The sequence below is a fragment of the Lepisosteus platostomus genome, unplaced genomic scaffold (assembly GCF_059453375.1).
Source record: "Lepisosteus platostomus isolate fLepPlt1 unplaced genomic scaffold, fLepPlt1.hap1 Scaffold_30_H1, whole genome shotgun sequence".
In the NCBI taxonomy this organism is placed as follows: Eukaryota; Metazoa; Chordata; class Actinopteri; order Semionotiformes; family Lepisosteidae; genus Lepisosteus; species Lepisosteus platostomus.
This window is the reverse complement of record NW_028291658.1, coordinates 148,143-166,783: the sequence shown is the minus strand read 5'-3', so window position 1 is coordinate 166,783 and position 18,641 is coordinate 148,143. Positions and strand designations below refer to the sequence as shown.

The 18,641-nt window shown below is 45.1% G+C and overlaps 2 non-coding genes across 2 annotated transcripts; both read right to left on the bottom strand.

Annotated features, from left to right (window-relative positions):
- Positions 1–962: 962 nt before the first annotated feature.
- trnag-ucc (transfer RNA glycine (anticodon UCC)) lies at positions 963–1,034 on the bottom strand. The gene has a single exon. It is a non-coding gene; the product is annotated as a tRNA-Gly (tRNA).
- Positions 1,035–11,357: 10,323 nt separating this feature from the next.
- On the bottom strand, positions 11,358–11,439 carry trnas-aga (transfer RNA serine (anticodon AGA)). Its single transcript has one exon. It is a non-coding gene; the product is annotated as a tRNA-Ser (tRNA).
- Positions 11,440–18,641: the final 7,202 nt, after the last annotated feature.

Genomic DNA, 18,641 nt, shown 5'->3' with positions numbered 1-18,641 from the left:
GCGGGAACTTTCTCCCCCCCTCCCGCTGCAGGAGTTGTGTGCGCTGCAGCGGTGCCGAGAGAAAAGCACAGAAGGCAGCAGGCTCTGGAGAGCAGGTAAGAGATGGAGCCTTGTGGGCAGGCGAGCAGGCCCGTTTTTTGGAAATTGCTGAAAAGGTTTGTTCGGTGTGTGGCAGGCGCACGTCGCGAGCTTGCGTGGCGATCTGCCGGTCTGGAGTTATGCAAATGAGGCCGAATTGCATCCCGGGACATGCTGCGAATGCGCAACGGTGACTGCAGATGTGTAGGAAACGGTGCGCTCGTTTTCTTGTTTTGCCCACACTTTTGAGTGTTAGTGTGGCGTGTGAGTGTGCGAAAGAGTGGGCCCAGCAGGAGGCGGTGGCGTGCAGGGCGAGGAGGTGGCCTAGGCTGCGCAATTTGTGCTGTGGGTGCGGGCCTCTTGCAACTTGGTTTATTTGGTTTATTTATGGTTCGCATAAATAAAACCGGAAAAGAGGAATTTATTCTGCTTCCTGTGCGTGCAGTAGTTACAAAGTTGAACGTCTTTACACGATCTGCTGCAGTTTTCAGTGGGCGGGCTTTGTCAGATGGCTTGGAAAAACGCACTGTGTTTCGGCTCGGGAAACATCATGAGCAGTGTCCTGCATGTTTTCTGTGTATAGCTGTCTTTTAACGCATACAGAATTCATTCGAAATCATTGATTTCTCCAATTAACAAGGGTCCCTTTTTGAACCTGCCAGAAGCATTCTTTCAATGTAACAGATTTACTCCGGGGAAAGGCAGCATGACATTGAGAGTAGCTCAAGCTTTCAGCACCCGTATCGGACTGCGTGTATGCAGACACCGCTCAGAATCCCCTGTAAGATTCTCCTTCAATTCTGTTTTGCATTCCGTTTTTCAAAAGGCTGCGCTTTGCTAGTCACAATCCAAGGCTCATGACAGCATTTGAAACCAATCGCCACTGCGTTGGCCGGGAATCGAACCCGGGTTAACTGCTTGGAAGGCAGGTATGCTCACCACTATACCACCAACGCACGCCCACAGGTGCCCTGCAGGACACCACCAGAGAATGCTCACGATTTCGGAAGCTGTCTCCGGGACGTGGTGATTCCACACATCCTGAATAAATCATGATATTGTTAGTTGCTGTAGCTAGACGTTCAAATGAGTTTCAGGCCAGATGGACTGTTTCCTCCAGCGGTATAGTATTGCAGTGAGACAGCACGATGCCTGCAAGACTGTCACGCTAAACGCCACAGATTGTGTTTGTGTTGGACAGTTGGACCCTACAGTTGGACCCTCGTCGACAACCTGAATAGCTTATTCAGAAGCAGTGCTGGACCGGGAACGAACCAGCTTCTTCCCAGGCACAAGAGTGACTTGTGAGGACTCGCGGTCACACTCTGTGCATAGAGACTTTCTACCAGCCAGCCGGACTGCTGGTAGATCCCCTCGGAGCAACGACTGCCCTGCGCGCCGCAGTCAGATTCCTCCGCCCGTCCTACTCCGAGCTGCACCTTGACTGGTTGGCCGGTAGCCAGAGGACGCCGGGACAACGCCCATTGGACAACCGCTGGAACAGAGGCTGCAACAGAGCCTGTCAGCTGGTTTGGTGTTCGTGCCGGGAAATTCCAAATCCATACACAGTGGATAAGTAAACCCCATGTTCTACATTGCGTCTCGAGAATTTAATTGTACCTCAACACAAGTTGTTATCAATTTAATTCATGAGTAATGTATTTACTTCCGAGTTTAGAGTAACAGTGGGTAATAACACTGATTAGCGATTTGGTAACCGAACGATATATATTGACATATATTCTCTGTTGTGTATCTCTTTGTGTTTGCATCTCTTCGGGATTATATACCTTGTATATTGATAACCCTCACAGTAAGGTCTGCCACTCGTATCCAGGCAGACTAGTATATGTTTGGTGCACAATTTATATTAATAAATGTATCTAGTGTATTGAACCCCTGTGTGTGCGTTGTTAGTTGTTCTGACGATTGATTTTCTAAAAGCCCCAACGAACAACCTTGTGATTACTGCTACAATTAATAATTGTCTCAGTAAACCCATCAAACCATTACATTTAATGGCGTCCCTGGGTGGGTGAGTTTAGAATGAAATGAGAATCAGTCGCACAGAATAACTGAAGTTCAGCACAGCACCGCGGCTTCTATACGCGAATACCGGGTGTGCTGATAACTGCGTAAAGAAATCCCCCTGTTTTCTAGCGTTTAGTGTAACGTGTGCTGATTGGAAATCCATCTGCTCGGGTGTCTAGATTCCATACTGTATTTTGGAAAAAGAAAAAAAAAAGTAATACTCTTAAAGTTTCTCTGACGTAATGACAATGGCTGCTAAAATGTCTGAAGTGGAGTCGCTTATAAGTACTATTTCTAGCGACGACAATCCTGGTTACTGGAGTGGTATCGAAAAGTTGAACTTTGATGATATTGAGAAGCTGCAAGTAGATTTAGTAGCTAAGGTAGCGAACCAGCTTAACACAGGAGTGTCTGTGAACGCAGTTCTGGTCCTATCGAGTTTCACCTTAAATCTAGCTAAACAGCTGGAACTGTCTTTGTCCGAGCTGACAAAGTTTCAAAAGCTTCAGGGAACGCTAGAAAGATATAAGGTGGAGCGAGTCGAGTTGTTGGATATAATCAGAGAAAAGAGAGTGAAAAATGAGGAAAGTGAAGACTGACTCAGGGAAGTTTTAGGTAAATTAGATGACTTGTCTGCTAGAGAAACTGCGGCTGAGGTAGCTAGGAGAGACCTGGAAGGGAGCTCGAAAGAAAAAGAAAAAGAAATTGAGAGTTTAAATGAGCTCAGCCAGGAAAGGCAAAAGGAGTCAGATGCTGCCGTACTGGAAGCAAAATAGACTAGATCCCACTTCATGCCAGCCCACCTAGCAGCCCGGAGCGCTCACCCAGCGCGCCGGGAGGAGGTTTCTCCCGGCCAGGGTCTGTGGTCGGATCGGCATGGGGGAGATCGCCGAGTCCTGCGCGAAACGCAAGGGCGAGTCAGTTCAGGCATAGACCCCCTGCTCCTGATCACGGCCGTCTCCCTGCCCGCGGAGAAACCGTAAAAATTAACCTCCACTCCCTGAGGCAGTTAGCCAAAGATGTAGAAAGGTTTGACCCGTCAGTGTCAGGGAATAATGTGGAGACCTACATCGATGAGCTGAGATATACTTTGCAGTTTATGCCCGAAGCGTCCGAACAGGAAAAGGCTATGTAAGTAAGGAAAACTACCAGCCGAGCGATCCACGAGTGGATGTCTAGACAAGGACCGGAAGTCTGTAATAGCTTTGAGGAGCTGTGTCAGGCAATGATCGGAGAATTTTCGGCTTTTATCGATCCCATAGCTGCCGTGGCTGCTGTGCACCATATTAAGCACGAAAAAGCTGAAGCCCCTCGCGACTATTATCAGAGGCTTAGGCGCACTTATTTTGCAGGGCGGAATGAAGAGGGTTGCGAAGAGAACGTGAATTTCAAAGGTTTATTCATTGCTAATCTGCATCCCTCAGTCAGGAAAATGATTGTGATGCACACACAGCGATGAAAATGGCTGACATTAGAAGGTTGGCTCAAAAAGCCTGGGGAGCTGAAGTCTCTGCTTCCTCAGAGCGAAAACCTGCTAAAACGGCCGTGTTCGCCACTAAAGCCAGCAGGGTTGACGACTCGCCTCAGCTCGAGGCAGCTGAGGTTCCTGAGCTCGCTAAGCCCCGGCACAAAATAGGCAGGCAGGACCGCACTAAGCGTCAGAGCCGCCGTGAGCGCTACGGGGAAGGCAAGGGCTCAGGCAGAGTCTATCATAAGACTGGACGAAGGGAGTCGACTGCAGCCCGCCTGGCCAGGCTTGAACAAGCCCTGCCTGAGAGATCAGGACAGGGTAAACCTTCCGCACCGAATGCCAGAAGTGTGAATGAGCTTAGGGGGACCACGCCCCTTCTCACTGGAGGAGGCGGGGATCCGTCCCAAGCCCCTCCCTCAGTCTATCTGATTGGGTGGGAGGGTTCCTGCCTGGAAGAAGGCTGTGACTCTGAGTTGGGCGCTGACCCCGCCCCTGAAGTCAAAGAAAAGGCAGGCTTCCAACAATTCTTAGGGAATCTCAGCCAGAAAGGCAAAGCAAGGCGTATTTATATCAAGGTTTTTCTTGAAAACGTCTTAGATAGAGAAGCACTGATTGACACTGGGGCTGAAATTAGTTTGATGTCAGCCGATCTACTCAGCGAGCTCAAACGAGTAGCGAAAGGAAAAGGCATCAGACTTAAGGTAGAACCGTGTAAGATAGATATTTCCAGCTATACCCAGGATCATGCCAGGATCACACACCGAGTGTGGGTGGCACTTAGGTTCGGGCCAATGAACATGGTGCATCCTGTTTACATCTCTAGGTTAAAAAGAGAGCCACTACTCATTGGCCAAGACCTGCTTGACAGGCTGGAGCCTCTGGTGGACTGCCAGCGTGGAAAATTGTGGGTTCAGGTCAAAAACCCTAAGCCTGTTGCACAGCAAAAAGGGGGATTCAGTGGTTATGCTGTGATCACACAGTGCCCACTGAACACTATAGCTGAGTTGGAGGTTCCTCCTGGTTCCTCTGGACGAGAATAAATGTCTCTTCTTGCTTTCCAAAACTACAGGGAAGTCCTGCCCAGGCCAGCACTCCCACGGTCTCCCAACTACAGGAGCAGTGCTCCGAGCAGCTGCTTGACCCGCCAGGTAAAGCACACCCCCTTTTCATCCCTGAAGAAGAGTGGATCTCCCTGTCCGGTAATGAATGGGAGTCCTTTCTGTGCACCCTGGTACCTCAGGGGGTCCAGGACTACCACCCCATGGTGGTGGGAGGGGGTCCAGGTGGCAGAAGTGCAGGTTGATGATGTAATTCTTAGCCTCAGCTCTGAGAAGTCCATAATCAGTGAAGGTCTGTTCGAGGACCTGTCGCGAAGCTGTCAGGTGACCCTGGTGACGCAGTCACAGGTTCTGTGGTGGGCACCCCCACCTCATAGGTCCATTTGGAGCAAAGGAAGCTGTGTAGCTTCCATCTCCATCGGAAAAAGGAAGTTTGCTCACTACTTCCAGGTAGCACCTCAGCTGACCCATTCGGTCTGCATTGGTGCAGACCTATTGGTTCGACTGGGCGCCCAGCTGGACACAGTAAACAGTGTGCTGTGGAAACGGGTGGACCCAGATGCCCACTCTCTAAGCGGTGACCCCGAGAACATTCGGTCAGGTCAGACGATTCCTCAGGCCTGCCAGGTAGTAAACGAATCGGACCTGATCGTTCCTGCGTCAACAGCAGGGTTTCCGGTACGCCTTGTCCTAAAGAAGGGACAGAGAATGGACGCTGAGATGGTTTTCTTCCAACCATCAGCTCAGTTTATCAGACTGAACCTAGCAGTCTGTTGTACCCCCAAACTGGAACGGAATGGCCGAGCCACCTGCCTGTTGGTGCAGAACATAGCAAAACAAGATGTCAAAATCCCTGCTCGCACTGACATGGGACTGGAATTGACAATAGTTTCTATGATTTCGAACTGGCCATCCCAGTACTGGGGCAGCTCCCTGGTCCCTTGGCTTCATAAAAGCGCCACTGTAATAAAGAAATTAAATCCAAAATCAAGAGGGCAGTTGCCTACTGAAATACAAGAAGTCATCAATTTTAACCTAGCAACACATTAAAGGCTGCATCTATACAAGTACGATTCTAGAAATGCTCACCAGATTACGTTTTAAGAAGGAACTGCGCTTCAGGTTCTGCCGAGATCTTAACTCGGATGGCAGGTTTCAGAGTCCGGAGTGCGGACTGATTGCGCACGGAGGGTCCATATACTGTGGATCCCTCAGTGATCTTCCGCGTGTTCAAACAGCCAGCGTGTGACTCCCCTGTCCCCGTGACCTCATTGCTCTGCTCTCTCCTCTGTGCAGCCGAGCCCGATTCACGGTAAAGTGAAAAAAAATATGCCCTCAACGTGAGATTTACTCTGGAGCGAGGATAGATGTTACCTTTTTATCATTGAACAGGATGTATGTGATGTGGCGACTAGGTTCAATTTTGTATCCTCTTTAAAAGATTAAGGACTGGGGTGAGCGTGATTTACCACCCTTTCAGCTAAGAACCCGACGTGCGCACCGTTTAAGCTGCATAGACTCGGTCGTTTAACTCTTCTCCATTAGCAGGGTTAAGGTTAAAGAAAAAAAACATTGCTGACTTCTTTTTTTTTGCCAGCTGCTAGCGCTGATTAGCAAGGTTTGTATTTCATGTTTTGCAAGTTGCATCCATTTTAAGAAAAACAAGTCGTGTTAAAGACAGGAAATGAATACTTGCATTTAATTAAGTCTAGCCGTAGGCGGTTATCCACTGGGATTCAGACCCAGGGCCTCCTGTTTACTAGACAGGCGCTTTAACCAACTAAGCCACAGCGCCCCGGGAGTGCTGTCCTTTTGCAGCCACTTGGACACACCACTCAGACACATCTGCATTCGGTGTGTGCTCCACCTGCTCGCTGAGCAAGTTGCCACCTTTACATACAATAGCAACATCGACACCAAGAGAAAGGATGACAAATGGCTTTTATCTGGAACTTTTCATGTCCAAGGAGCTCAATGTGCTTTCTGTGTACAACAGGGCCACTGAACTCCACGCTGGCCACTGAACCACAGCAGTGGCTTGCTGGCTTGACATCTCCCAAGGAAAATGTTGAAATCGCATGTGGAACAGGAAAATGACCCTCGAGTACGAGGGAAAAAAAAGAAAAAGATCATCTGGAGCGCGCCAACCCAGTTGGGACAGCCCAGTTTTGTTAACGAGGTGGCCGAGTGGTTAAGGCGATGGATTGCTAATCCATTGTGCTTTGCACGCATGGGTTCAAATCCCATCCTCATCTGTTTCCATTCTGTTTTTGATCCCTATTGCTCAATGCACAGTGAAAGCATTGCATACATGTGTCTGACAATGAGAAATGGGCCCCTGAGACAGTCATTTGCCTGTTTCACAAATGATCGTATTTTACTAGAGATTCTGTTTGGGATTCAGATGTGCATTCGGACAGCAATCCCTTTCAAGAAATGATACGTTCTGGATGAGGTCAAAGGTGCATCATTTGGACACTTTGTGGGCTTGAAATACAAAGAAAATCATGTTCTATGGTACAAGATAAATACAAAACTTAAGCTTTTATTATAATTAGATTTGTTTATAAAGCATAAGCAATCATTTATTACATTAATATATGTAAAAATAACATTTTAGCATCATACGTTTAGTATATTTAGTCCCTAATGCTGAAAGAAATGATCATAGAACATGACTTCTAACCTTACCTGCGGTGTTTTTGATCCCTATTGCTCAATGCACAGTGAAAGCATTGCATACATGTGTCTGACAATGAGAAATGGGCCCCTGAGACAGTCATTTGCCTGTTTCACAAATGATCGTATTTTACTAGAGATTCTGTTTGGGATTCAGATGTGCATTCGGACAGCAATCCCTTTCAAGAAATGATACGTTCTGGATGAGGTCAAAGGTGCTGGAACACTGTATTTAGGATGTGTTTGCAGTTATTCTGTGTTTCTAGCTTCAACCCAGTGATATATATATATATGCTCACTGCTTTTTTGGTACATGCCCAGGGCAATAATCATTATGAGGATTTATTTAGATATGTGCTAGAGGTAGTGTTGTGAAATTCTTCAACACACTGGATCGCAGGTTTAAACCTGCACTCTTACTCCTTAAATACCAACAAATGCAGATATGTAGCAATCATATTGTAGCTGACACTCATTTGCCTGTTTCACAAATGATCATATTTTACTAGAGATTCTGTTTGGGATACGGATGTGCATTCTGACAACAATCTCTTTCAAAAAATGATTTTACCTTATCGCAGCTTTGCCCCTCTTGCCTCTTTGGAAAATATCTCCATCTTGTGGTCGTTGTTGGTAATGTCTAGACAATATCTCCATCTTGTGGTCGTTGTTGGTAATGTCTAGACAATATCTCCATCATGTGGTCGTTGTTGGTAATGTCTTCTTATGCCCTTTTTTTATTTCAATTCTTTATTAGTTGATTCTAGAATCTCTACAATAGAGCTGAAAATATCAGTTTTGTAGCAGACAATATGACATTAGTTATAGTCCAATTAAGACTTTATTACCCTGTTTGTAACATAACAAATTAAAATTGATTAAAACTAAGTTTGGAACACCAGGGAACATAAAAAATGATTTTTAGGAAAACCATGAGGTTCTCTGTGTCCGATGCCTGCAAGGGGAGAAAGCTAGAATCCTTTGCTTTTTCAAAATTTGAAAATAAACATCATATAACAACAGCTTTCATTCCTAGGAGTGAAAAATAACCATTTTTGAAGACATATTAGTTTCTAAAACACTACAATAAAGTTAAAAACATCCGTTTTATATTACTTTTAGTATTTTTAGTGAAATTAGTCATTTATTGCACTATTTTTAATATAATCTCTAATTAAAAGTGAATAGAATTAAGTTTGGAGCAACAAGGAACACAAAAAAAAAAGATTTTAAGGAAAAAAATGATGTCTTCTGTGCCAGGTGCCTGCAAGGGGAGAAAGCTAGAATCCTACCCAGGCTCCTGGAGCTCTGTCCTGGCTAAAGGAGGGTGAATCCATCCCCTTCAAAGCTCCATGAAAAAATGATCATTTAAAATTTGAAAAAAAAAACATCATATAACAACAGTTTTCATTCATAGGAGTGAAAAACAACCATTTTTGAAGACATATTAGTTTCTAAAACACTACAATAAAGTTGAAAACATCCGTTTTATATTACATTAATTTTTGTGAAATTAGTCATTTATTGCACTATTTTTAATAAAATCTCTAATTAAAAGTGATTAAAATTAAGTTTGGAACAACAAGGAACACAAAAAAAAAGATTTTAAGGAAAAAAATATTGTCTTCTGTGCCAGGTGCCTGCAAGGGGAGAAAGCTAGAATCCTACCCAGGCTCCTGGAGCTCTGTCCTGGCTAAAGGAGGGTGAATCCATCCCCTTCAAAGCTCCATGAAAAAATGATATTTTTAAATTTGAAAAAAAAAACATTATAGAACAACATCTCTTGGTCAACAGAGTGCAAAAATCCAACTTTGAAGAAAATCCATTGACTGATCCCCGAATCCTGAAGTTTCTTTGCATGATATCGGGCTTGCAACCACTTTCTAGAAAATTATGAAAAATGCCAAAAATGAAAAAAAAGTTATCAATTCTAGAGCCTAAGAGGAAAACAAGACAAATGTATATCTCCAAATAATTTTATGTGCTTCAGAAGAGCCCAGGAAAGTTTTTTGCATACATGAAACCACGCCCGTTTGCACGTAAGCAGACATGGTTGCACACACGACTGCATGAAAGCACGCGTGCATGCGAAGTCATCCTGTTGAGCATTTGAAAAGCCGCACCACGCCGCACTTGAAATAGCTCTTACCTTAGTGGTAGATGCAGGAATCGCCTTTTTATTTACGCTCTTACCAACGCGATGGAAAGCAAAACAAAGGAAAGCAGAGCAAAACAAAACGAACAAACGAAAACCCTCACGTCCCGCACTTGCATATAACGCCGTTACGTGCCCAAGCGGTATTGTACGTCATCCTAGCACTGCACCCCGGGGCGTACGGTATATGGGAACGAGCACACGCCATGAATCGTCTCGAATCAGTCTCTACAGCTGTAAGGTGCCTTGAAGCGTGCACCCCCAACATTCTTCTTTGCGCATCTGTGAAAGGTAAACTCTTGAGCAAACTCTGAACCAGCTCTAAGGAAACTAATCCGATTAGACGTTACTTTGACTCATCTTTTTACGCTCAGTGCTGGTTTGCTCAAACTCCAGCTAGGGTTAGTGTTAGCATTCCCACGCTACTTAGACACTTTGTTTACGCTCAGTGCTGGATTTTGGGAACTTCAGGACGAGTGGGAATTTTCTCCTATCTGTCAATTCTGTTTTGTTTTGGAGACTCTTGGCTGCCTATATTGTACAGTGCAGCGTGAAGGAAACATTTTCCAAAACTGTGTCAGCTCAAAAGTTGTAAGAAAACCTCTCCAGCTGCTTTAACTCTCTTCATTTTTGTCATTTAATGTGACACTCGATGTATAACTGGAGCCTCACATATGCAAATGGTGAGGATCCAGTTCGACACCCAGTTCGACACCACTTTACAGTATATGACAAAAGCATGGCAGACTGTGCCGGACCGGCAAATAACTTCCGCTTATTTTTACCATATTAAACATTGGAAATCCAACCACTTTCATTTGTGACACTTGATTTTGGCTCCACCTAAGACACTCTTAAATCTTCAAACACTTTTCTCTTCTCCCGCAACACTCTTGTCTGTCGGCACTATGTGGCAGTGTTGCATGACAACCCATCTCACCACGGAAAGGAACCTAACAGCTTTGGTAAGAAAGGAGAAAAGGACCTGGCCCGTACGTTTAGGCGTTATTAGCACCACGCTCTAACCAACTGAGCTAACCGGCCTCACGACAGTGCTCCTCTCTGTGCTGCAAAAAATCAAACTCAGGGAATTTCTTTTGCCCTCCTTTGAATAGAAAGCCGTGTAATTCAGTGTACGGGCTTTCTCGTGCAGTTTCATGGTTCTTGTAACCCAAATCCTACACTGGCCTGAAGTGCCCCCCCATTTCACAGCATTTTTCAGCTGATTTAAAATGTACCTAAAGGAGAAGCATTATTGAAGACCATCAATTACCAAGAGCTTTTGTCAAAGGTTTTGGTGGTCATTTTGAATGACCACAGAGCGCTGTGACCTCGGTTTTACATCTCATCCAAAAGACAGCGCCCTTTTACAACACAGCATATCCGTCACTATACTGGGGCATTAGGACCCGCACAGACCTCAGGGTGAGCGCCCCCCCGCCGGCACCATTAACACCGCTTCCAGCTGGAAGCTTTGTTTTTCCCTGTAGCTCACCCTCATCCGGGTACTGACCTGGCTCACACCTGCTTAGCTTCAGTGGGTTTTCAGTTGCGAGTTGCAAGGGGATGCAAGTGATGGAGCCGCTCGCTGCAAAAGCCACTGCATTGGCCGGGAATCGAACCCGAGCCTCCAGCGGGGCAGGCAAGAATTCGACCACTGAACCACCAATGCTCAGTGCCTGGGCCTTCAAAAAAGACGCTTTTTTGGTGCTCTGTGCAAAAAGCGTCGACATCTGCTTCCAGCTGCAAAATGCCATTCGCAGACGCTGAAGAATTTATTTCCAAGGCAGCGGGTACAAGCGATTTGGCGTTTTAAAACCACCAGGAACAGCAAAGAGGCACGTTTCTTTGCTTGCGCCGGAACACAACGACAGGAGGTGGACAACGTAGTCGGCAGGATTCGAACCTGCGCGGGGAGACCCCAATTGATTTCTAGTCCATCGCCTTAACCACTCGGCCACGACTACAGCAAGCCCCGCCGCGGCTGCGTTTTTGATACAATCTTACCTGGATCGCGAGGCGCCGGCGGAAGCCTATTTCAAAGTCGTTCTCCGTTTCAAAAAAACATTTCCAAAATACAAGCCTTGCAGACAGACACGCCTCAGAGGACTTAAGGGTGGCTTCATGTCGGAATGATAAAGTCTCCCCGTCCGGACATGAAAATGCCACTTTGTTACACACAAAAAAAGAATCAACAACAGAGAAATGCCCACAAGCATTTGAAAAGCCGCACCACGTCGCACTTGAAATAGCTCTTACATTAGTGGTAGACGCAGGAATCGCCTTTTTATTTACGCTCTTACCAACGCGATGGAAAGCAAAACAAAGCAAAGCAGAGCAAAACAAAACGAACAAACGAAAACCCTCACGTCCCGCACTTGCATATAACGCCGTTACGCGCCCAAGCGGTATTGTACGTCATCTTAGCACTGCACCCCGGGGCGTACGGTATATGGGAACGAGCACACGCCACGAATCATCTCGAATCGCTCCCTATAGCTGTAAGGCGCCTTGAAGCGTGCACCCCCAACATTCTTCTTTGCGCATCTGTGAAAGGTACACTCTTGAGCAAACTCTGAACCAGCTCTAAGGAAACTAATCCGATTAAACGTTACTTTGACTCATCCTTTAAGGGACCCTTGTTAATTGGAGAAATCAATGATTTCTAATGAATTCTGTATGCGTTAAAAGTCAGCTATACACAGTATAGCTGCTCATGATGTTTCCCGAGCCGAAACACAGTGCGTTTTTCCAAGCCATCTGACAAAGCCCGCCCACTGAAAACTGCAGCAGATCGTGTAAAGACGTTCAACTTTGTAACTACTGCACGCACAGGAAGCAGAATAAATTCCTCTTTTCAAACTGTCAAAGGTTTGCTTTGCGAACCCTGCAGGACATCGCACAATCTCTTTTGAACGGGGACAAACGATTTCTTATGGGGCGCAGTAAGTACAGACGTTTAAAAAGCTCCACTCATGCCGACGATGCAGCATGAAGGAGCGCAACCTAACGTTTGACAGACAAAAGCCGGGCGCCGCTACGAGCAATATGAAATCAAACTGACAGCACAGGGCGTTTCCCGCTGACTCAAAAGTGATCTCGACAGACGCTGTTCTCTGCATAAAGCCGAAAGAGCTAAAGAGCGTTTCTGTTGAGACGTAACAAGTTCGTTTCTTTCTACCATGATGTCACCACGACAAAATCTGTCTTTAAACACCTTGCTCTCGCTTTCGCTTTCGCCGATTGTATTGCAAGCCCGCGGAAGCTGGTGTAGTGTGCTCTCACGAGGCACCAGTTCTGTAGAGTTTGGGCATTTACGGGGACAATTATTAATTGTAGCCAAAAATTATTTTTGTGTAAGTCACAAAAATAATTATTTTAATGGCTTTAGAATCCAACTATGCGATATAACTCAAACAACGCACACACACAGGTACTAATACACGAGGATACATTTATTAATACATAGAATATGCATGTAAACCTAACAGATCTTATCGAGAGGGTTATCAGAATACAAAAGGTATATATTCATTCAGTTACAAAGAGTTACATATATCAAGAGGACATACGTTCAGTATATCATTCATCTAGACCGTTTCATAATTGAACTTGATTACAACTTCTACATTAGATACTCAAAACAAGTACATAACTCTTAGGAATTAAACTGATATCAACTGGTTGGGATAACAATGGAATTCTCGAGCTGTAATGCAGTGAAGTTGAATACTCATCCAATCTCTCGGGATTCAGATCTCCTGTGGGCACAAAGGAACAGTTGCAGGCTGTTGCTGTCCAATCCGCACTCTCTGGCTAGGTGCCAGGCTGTGCTGTGCTGCTTGCGACGGTGCGCTGCTGATGCTCACTGACCGGCTAGTTAGTGTTGGCTTTAACTAGCAAAGTTTGTGCACAGGAGAAAAGATGACTGTGGGTCCCAGCAGGTCAGGAAGAGGACCGATTCGTTCCTGATGAAGCGCTTGTTCTGAATAGTGATTCAGCTGTCCACAGTTCTGACCTGTTCACGAGGTTTGCTGCTGATGCTAACCTCGGGTGGATCCTCTGGTTACTCGTGGCAACCTCCGCTCTCGACTTTTAGAACAGAGGAAAGTACTGGCACTCAGACGCACTGGCCGTTCCGTGGTTGTCCGGGCTGAGTCTCAGGATGGTCAAGAGGCGCGCTGTGAGAATGTCCTGCCCTTGGGAGCCTTCTGCTCCTGGGCCGTCCTGCCATGGATTTGTCTTGCACCCCTGGAATTCTCCTTAGAATTCTCCTACTGGAATAGTCCTACTAGTTCTCCTTCTCCAGGCTCTCTGTTGCCTGTTTTTACCTGGAGGAACTTCAGCTTGTCATTGGCTGAAAGTTTAATGGGCATCAGAGTCCCACATGGGTTACATGGCCCTACCAATCCCTGACTGGTTGATCAAGGTGAGATATGAGTCACTTACTCCTGACACCTAGGAATGCAATCCAGATGTCCATCTGGCACTCCCTAGACAGATAGGCGCCAATGGATGACCATTGATCATGATAGCCAGGCTCAGCTAAGTGCATCCCCATTTGGGAGCTGTCCCTTATCAAAAGAAAACATCTTTAAATCAGCCTGCATGAATAGTTTCTCTGTGGTGCAGCCACAGAGATGAAGAGAGAGATGGGGCCTCATTTGGGAAAGCACAGCAACACTTAATTCTGTCTTATTAACAAGCATTGCCTCTACATATCCCCCCTTTTTGAAGGTCACGAGGTCCTGAGGCGTTGTTGCCTTCAAAACAAAACAGAGTTAAGTGATGTCCCTTGTCATTAGAACATTAACCTTAAATGTCCACATTACTCCTCGAGAATTCATACCGGAACCAGCATTGGGAACAAACAGGATGAATAACATCTGGAGTATGTATAAACAAGGTAGGAGACATCATCTCAGTCTAGGCATTACAAATCAGGAAGTTCACTGTCAGTATCTGATACCTCTGTAGGCAGATATTTGGGGAAGAGGTAACTTCCTTTCTTTTGAAATGCTACCTTTGACTCATTCGTGCTACCCGGAGTACATCTTGATGTAAGAGTACAGCATTCAGAGTACATTGTCAGTCATGATCCAGCTTCCCAGCACCAGTGTTACAATAACACCGGTTCCTGTTCCCAGCCCCCCTGATGAACCATGACACCTGTGTTGGGCACCTGCCAGGGTGGTTTGGAGGTTTGTTCCATTAAAGCAAACTAACTACCTGTACATCTTCAGGGCTTACTGTTTCTTGGATTTCTATCCAATTCAATAGTGTGGCACCTGAAGGCATCCACGACCTCAAGTTTGGTCTTATGTTGTCTGGTTGCAGACCGTACAGTGTTAAGTTACCATGCTGTACTATGGCCTCCTTGGGAACTTGCAGGAAACTGTTGGTTAGGTAGCTGCATTGTGGTAGCTGTATCATGCCTGTCACAAGTTATAGTGACAGTTAAATGTGGTGTGCTGACCAGCCATTTACTTCCCACCTGCTCTTCATGGGGTTCATTAACCTCCCTCTGCTCGTTAGTAGCTTTACACCCTTCATTGGTGGATCAGTTAGACACAGCCAATGGATAGCTTTGGTAGCCATACCCATCTCAAGATTTGGAACCGAATTCAATCTTGGATTGCCTTCTGGGTGAGCTATGAGCAATGGGTTTAATGTCACATACTCCTCTACTGAGAAGAGTGAAATCAAGTGGGTTAGGATTTGTGCTATGGCTAGACTGGCTACAGTGGCACTAAGCTCCCTTAACAGGTCTTGTGTCAACATTCTGGCCTGTTGCACACAAGCATAAACCCACTGTATAACACCAACAATCATGTCCACTAGGTGGGGGATAAGATTCAACCCTGTTGCATAGGAAGTTGCCTGTAGGGTTTTCCCTAAGCTTTCCAACTTTTGCTGCTGTTGATACAGTCTGTCACTACCCTCTGGCACCTCTGACACCTGCCTTCTTGGGGCAGTCAGGGTGAGAGTGCCAGTAGCACACAAACCTACCAGAAATAGCAAACACACAACAGTGGCGGCAGCAATCAGTCCTCCCAAAAGTCTTTTCGGGTGGCTGATCCCAGTCATCTCCTTCTGAGTGACTGTCCCCTTTCTAAGCTGGCGCAGCATGTACATGGTCTCTTTCTCAGTATGCCATGTGGCATCTTGGGCACCAACATCCTGGAAATCTGAGGAGATCTGACGCAGCTGCTGATGCTGCTCCTCCATTTCCAGGACATCTGCTTTTTCGATTTGTTCATGCCTGTGCTCTAGGAACCCTGCAGGGGGTGGTGCAGCGGTGGAGCATGCCTGACCCTTGGCTTAGTGGTTATCTGGAGCACCTGAGGGATCTGGGATTGTTACTCCATTCTCACTGTTCAGGTCCACCCTGCACACTTCCTGATTGAGGAATCCCTCTATCGGCATGTTTACAATCGTTCGCTGGACGTGGGTGTAGGACACCTGCTCGCTCCCCCCTTCCCTCTCTAGGGGTTCAGGGAGCTGCCCCAGCACTGGGATAGCTAGTTCACTGTCTTCGAACTCACCATCACCCACCAGGCCCATGTCAGTGCAGGCGGGGATTCTGACACCCCCCTTTTCCATGTTCTGCACTAACAGTCGGGTGGCTTGCCCATCCAGCTCCAGTCTGGCTGAACCACTGTTGGTCAGACTCAGACTGACAAACTGAGCTGGTGGCTGTAAGAAAACCGGCTTGGCTTTCATTCCCTGTCCCTTCTGGGGGACTGGGTGTATTGGCAACCCTGCCGTTAAGGCAGGAACAATCAGGTCAATCTCACTCACTACCTGGTAGTTGTGAGAAATAATGTTACCTGACTGCAGGTTCCCTGGGTCACAGCAGAGGGAATCTCTGTGAATCTCTCTCAAATTCCTCAAATTATCATATTCCCGCCCCTTATGCAAAACCAAATCCTCCTCCCATCCCAGTTTATCCTCGTTATTATAAACAAAATCCACCTAAATTTTCAACATAAAGCATTACACAAAATCAATACCTCAACACGCCATACTCAACAACGATAATTCACCAACAGCCAGAACATGTAACTCCACATTCTCAAATAGACCTCATTTCTATAGCCCCACCCCTTATGCAAAACCAACATCCCTCCCCTGTTCTCTCTATCCGCTGGCGTTTGTAATCGTTTTTATTTTCAAATAAATTTTAGCAAAGTCATGTATTTTAAAAAATATTAAGATTTCTATATTTATGTCTTTATTTTGTGGTTTCATTAGTAACAAAGGCTAAACTTTCTTGGAAAAATGTATTTTATGTAAACCATGTTTGCTATTAATTCATTTATGGCTAGAATATGTTCATAGTCTTCCAATGAAAGGAGGGTTCCTTTCGCCATAGTCAGGTTGACATTAGAAGCTGGCCACGCCCGGACTGTTACACCAAAGCATTAGCATGTTAAAGCGATTTCATTGAGGAGTCTAGCTTTCTTAACTAGTAAGTACTGTACTTCCTTGGTTTTTGAGGGGGGGAGGTGTCTTTTGCTGGAAATCTCGCCCCCTTCTACTTTGAAAATACTTGTGAAACCGGTTTAATTCGCCACAGCCAGAACTCCCGCAGAGAGGGGGGTTGTATGCAGCGTATCGGTATACAGTAGATGGGAAAGCCAGAGCCGACCGCTACGCCGCCCACGTGTTATGCTCTTCGTTTATGTCTAAACCGGAACACATCATTATATCTCATTTTGTAGTTCTTAAAAAAAAAATCGTTTGCCCAGTCAAACAGTATTGTTGTTATTGTTTTTAACCTGTAAAGTGCTTTGAGGAGCCACCTTTAAAGGCGCCATATACAATAAAGTTCATTATTATTACTATTGTTAATTTGCTGGACAGAGAGGTGAACATTATTACACAGAAGACAAAGATAGCGATTTACGTTGCATTGTGCATTGTGCTGCTGTAATACAGTTTTAAATAATTAAAAGTCTAAACAGTATCAGCTTTATTTATGGGTTTTAAATAACGGCGATTTAAACGCGATTTAAATCAATATAAATGTTTATATTGTAACGCATAGGTGACTATTCATTGTTATTAAAATGACTTAAATTCGATCATGTTGTGATTAGAAATATACATTTGTTTGGTGCGAGTGAAGTTTTATTTAATCTCTGAGCCATATTGATTCTTATGGAAGCCAATTTCCGCCAGGGAGTAAAAAAAAAAAACACACTATGGTATTCTCTCCGATGCAGTGCAGTTAAAAACATATCTCTGATGCTGTTCCTAAATGAATATCGTTTATGACCATCAGACGCTTTATGCTCCTTTTCTTTTTAACAGTAGATTGAACAGGGAGAGGCATTTCATGATGTACTTTTAACTGATGAAACAACAGTGTCTCTGGAACAGTTTTCAACCACGTTGTTTTATAAAAAGGGGAGATATGTGAACAAGCAAAACCCAAAACAAACATGTACACCATACGTACGCGTACGCGTACGCGTACGCGTTACTGAAGCTAAAAGTTTAGCCTTTTCACTAATGTAACCACTAAATAAAGACATATAGAAATCCCTACATTACAGACTGTATATGGCTAGTATTGGTAGTTTAAAGAAAAAATACAGACCAGTATTCCACTTTCTCCCTAAACATTCTGACCATGTTACTCTTTACTGTTACTGACCATATTAAGTTTAAGTGCCTGTGGGCACTTTTCCTGTCCGTGGGAGGTGGACCGTCTTTCATTAGAAGGTTAGTCTGTTCTACTCTGAGAATGTAGCGGGGGTGGAAAGTGCCCGCGGTCATTTAATTAGTATTAAAATTCGCACTGATTCCCTTGCGAAGATACGGACATAGGAATATTTGTGTGTGGTCAAAAAAATGGCATAAAAACAACAAAGTGAAGGCTGTGAAAACATTCACAATGTACTTTATACACAAAGCAAGTGTTCTCATAACTTTAGGAGGTTTCGTGAAAATGCTACAGGCGTGCCAAAATCGTTTTTTTTAAATTCAAGGTGACTTTACCGCTGTTTTCATTTTCAGATTGTGAATCAAAAAAGGCATTTAATTAAACGCACGATTGCGATTTTAATCAATTACTGTATTGATTGAAAGATACATTCTGTACAGATACAGTACAGTCACATTCTCCTGTCGTCCAGTGGTGTAAAACGAATTAGCAGGTGCT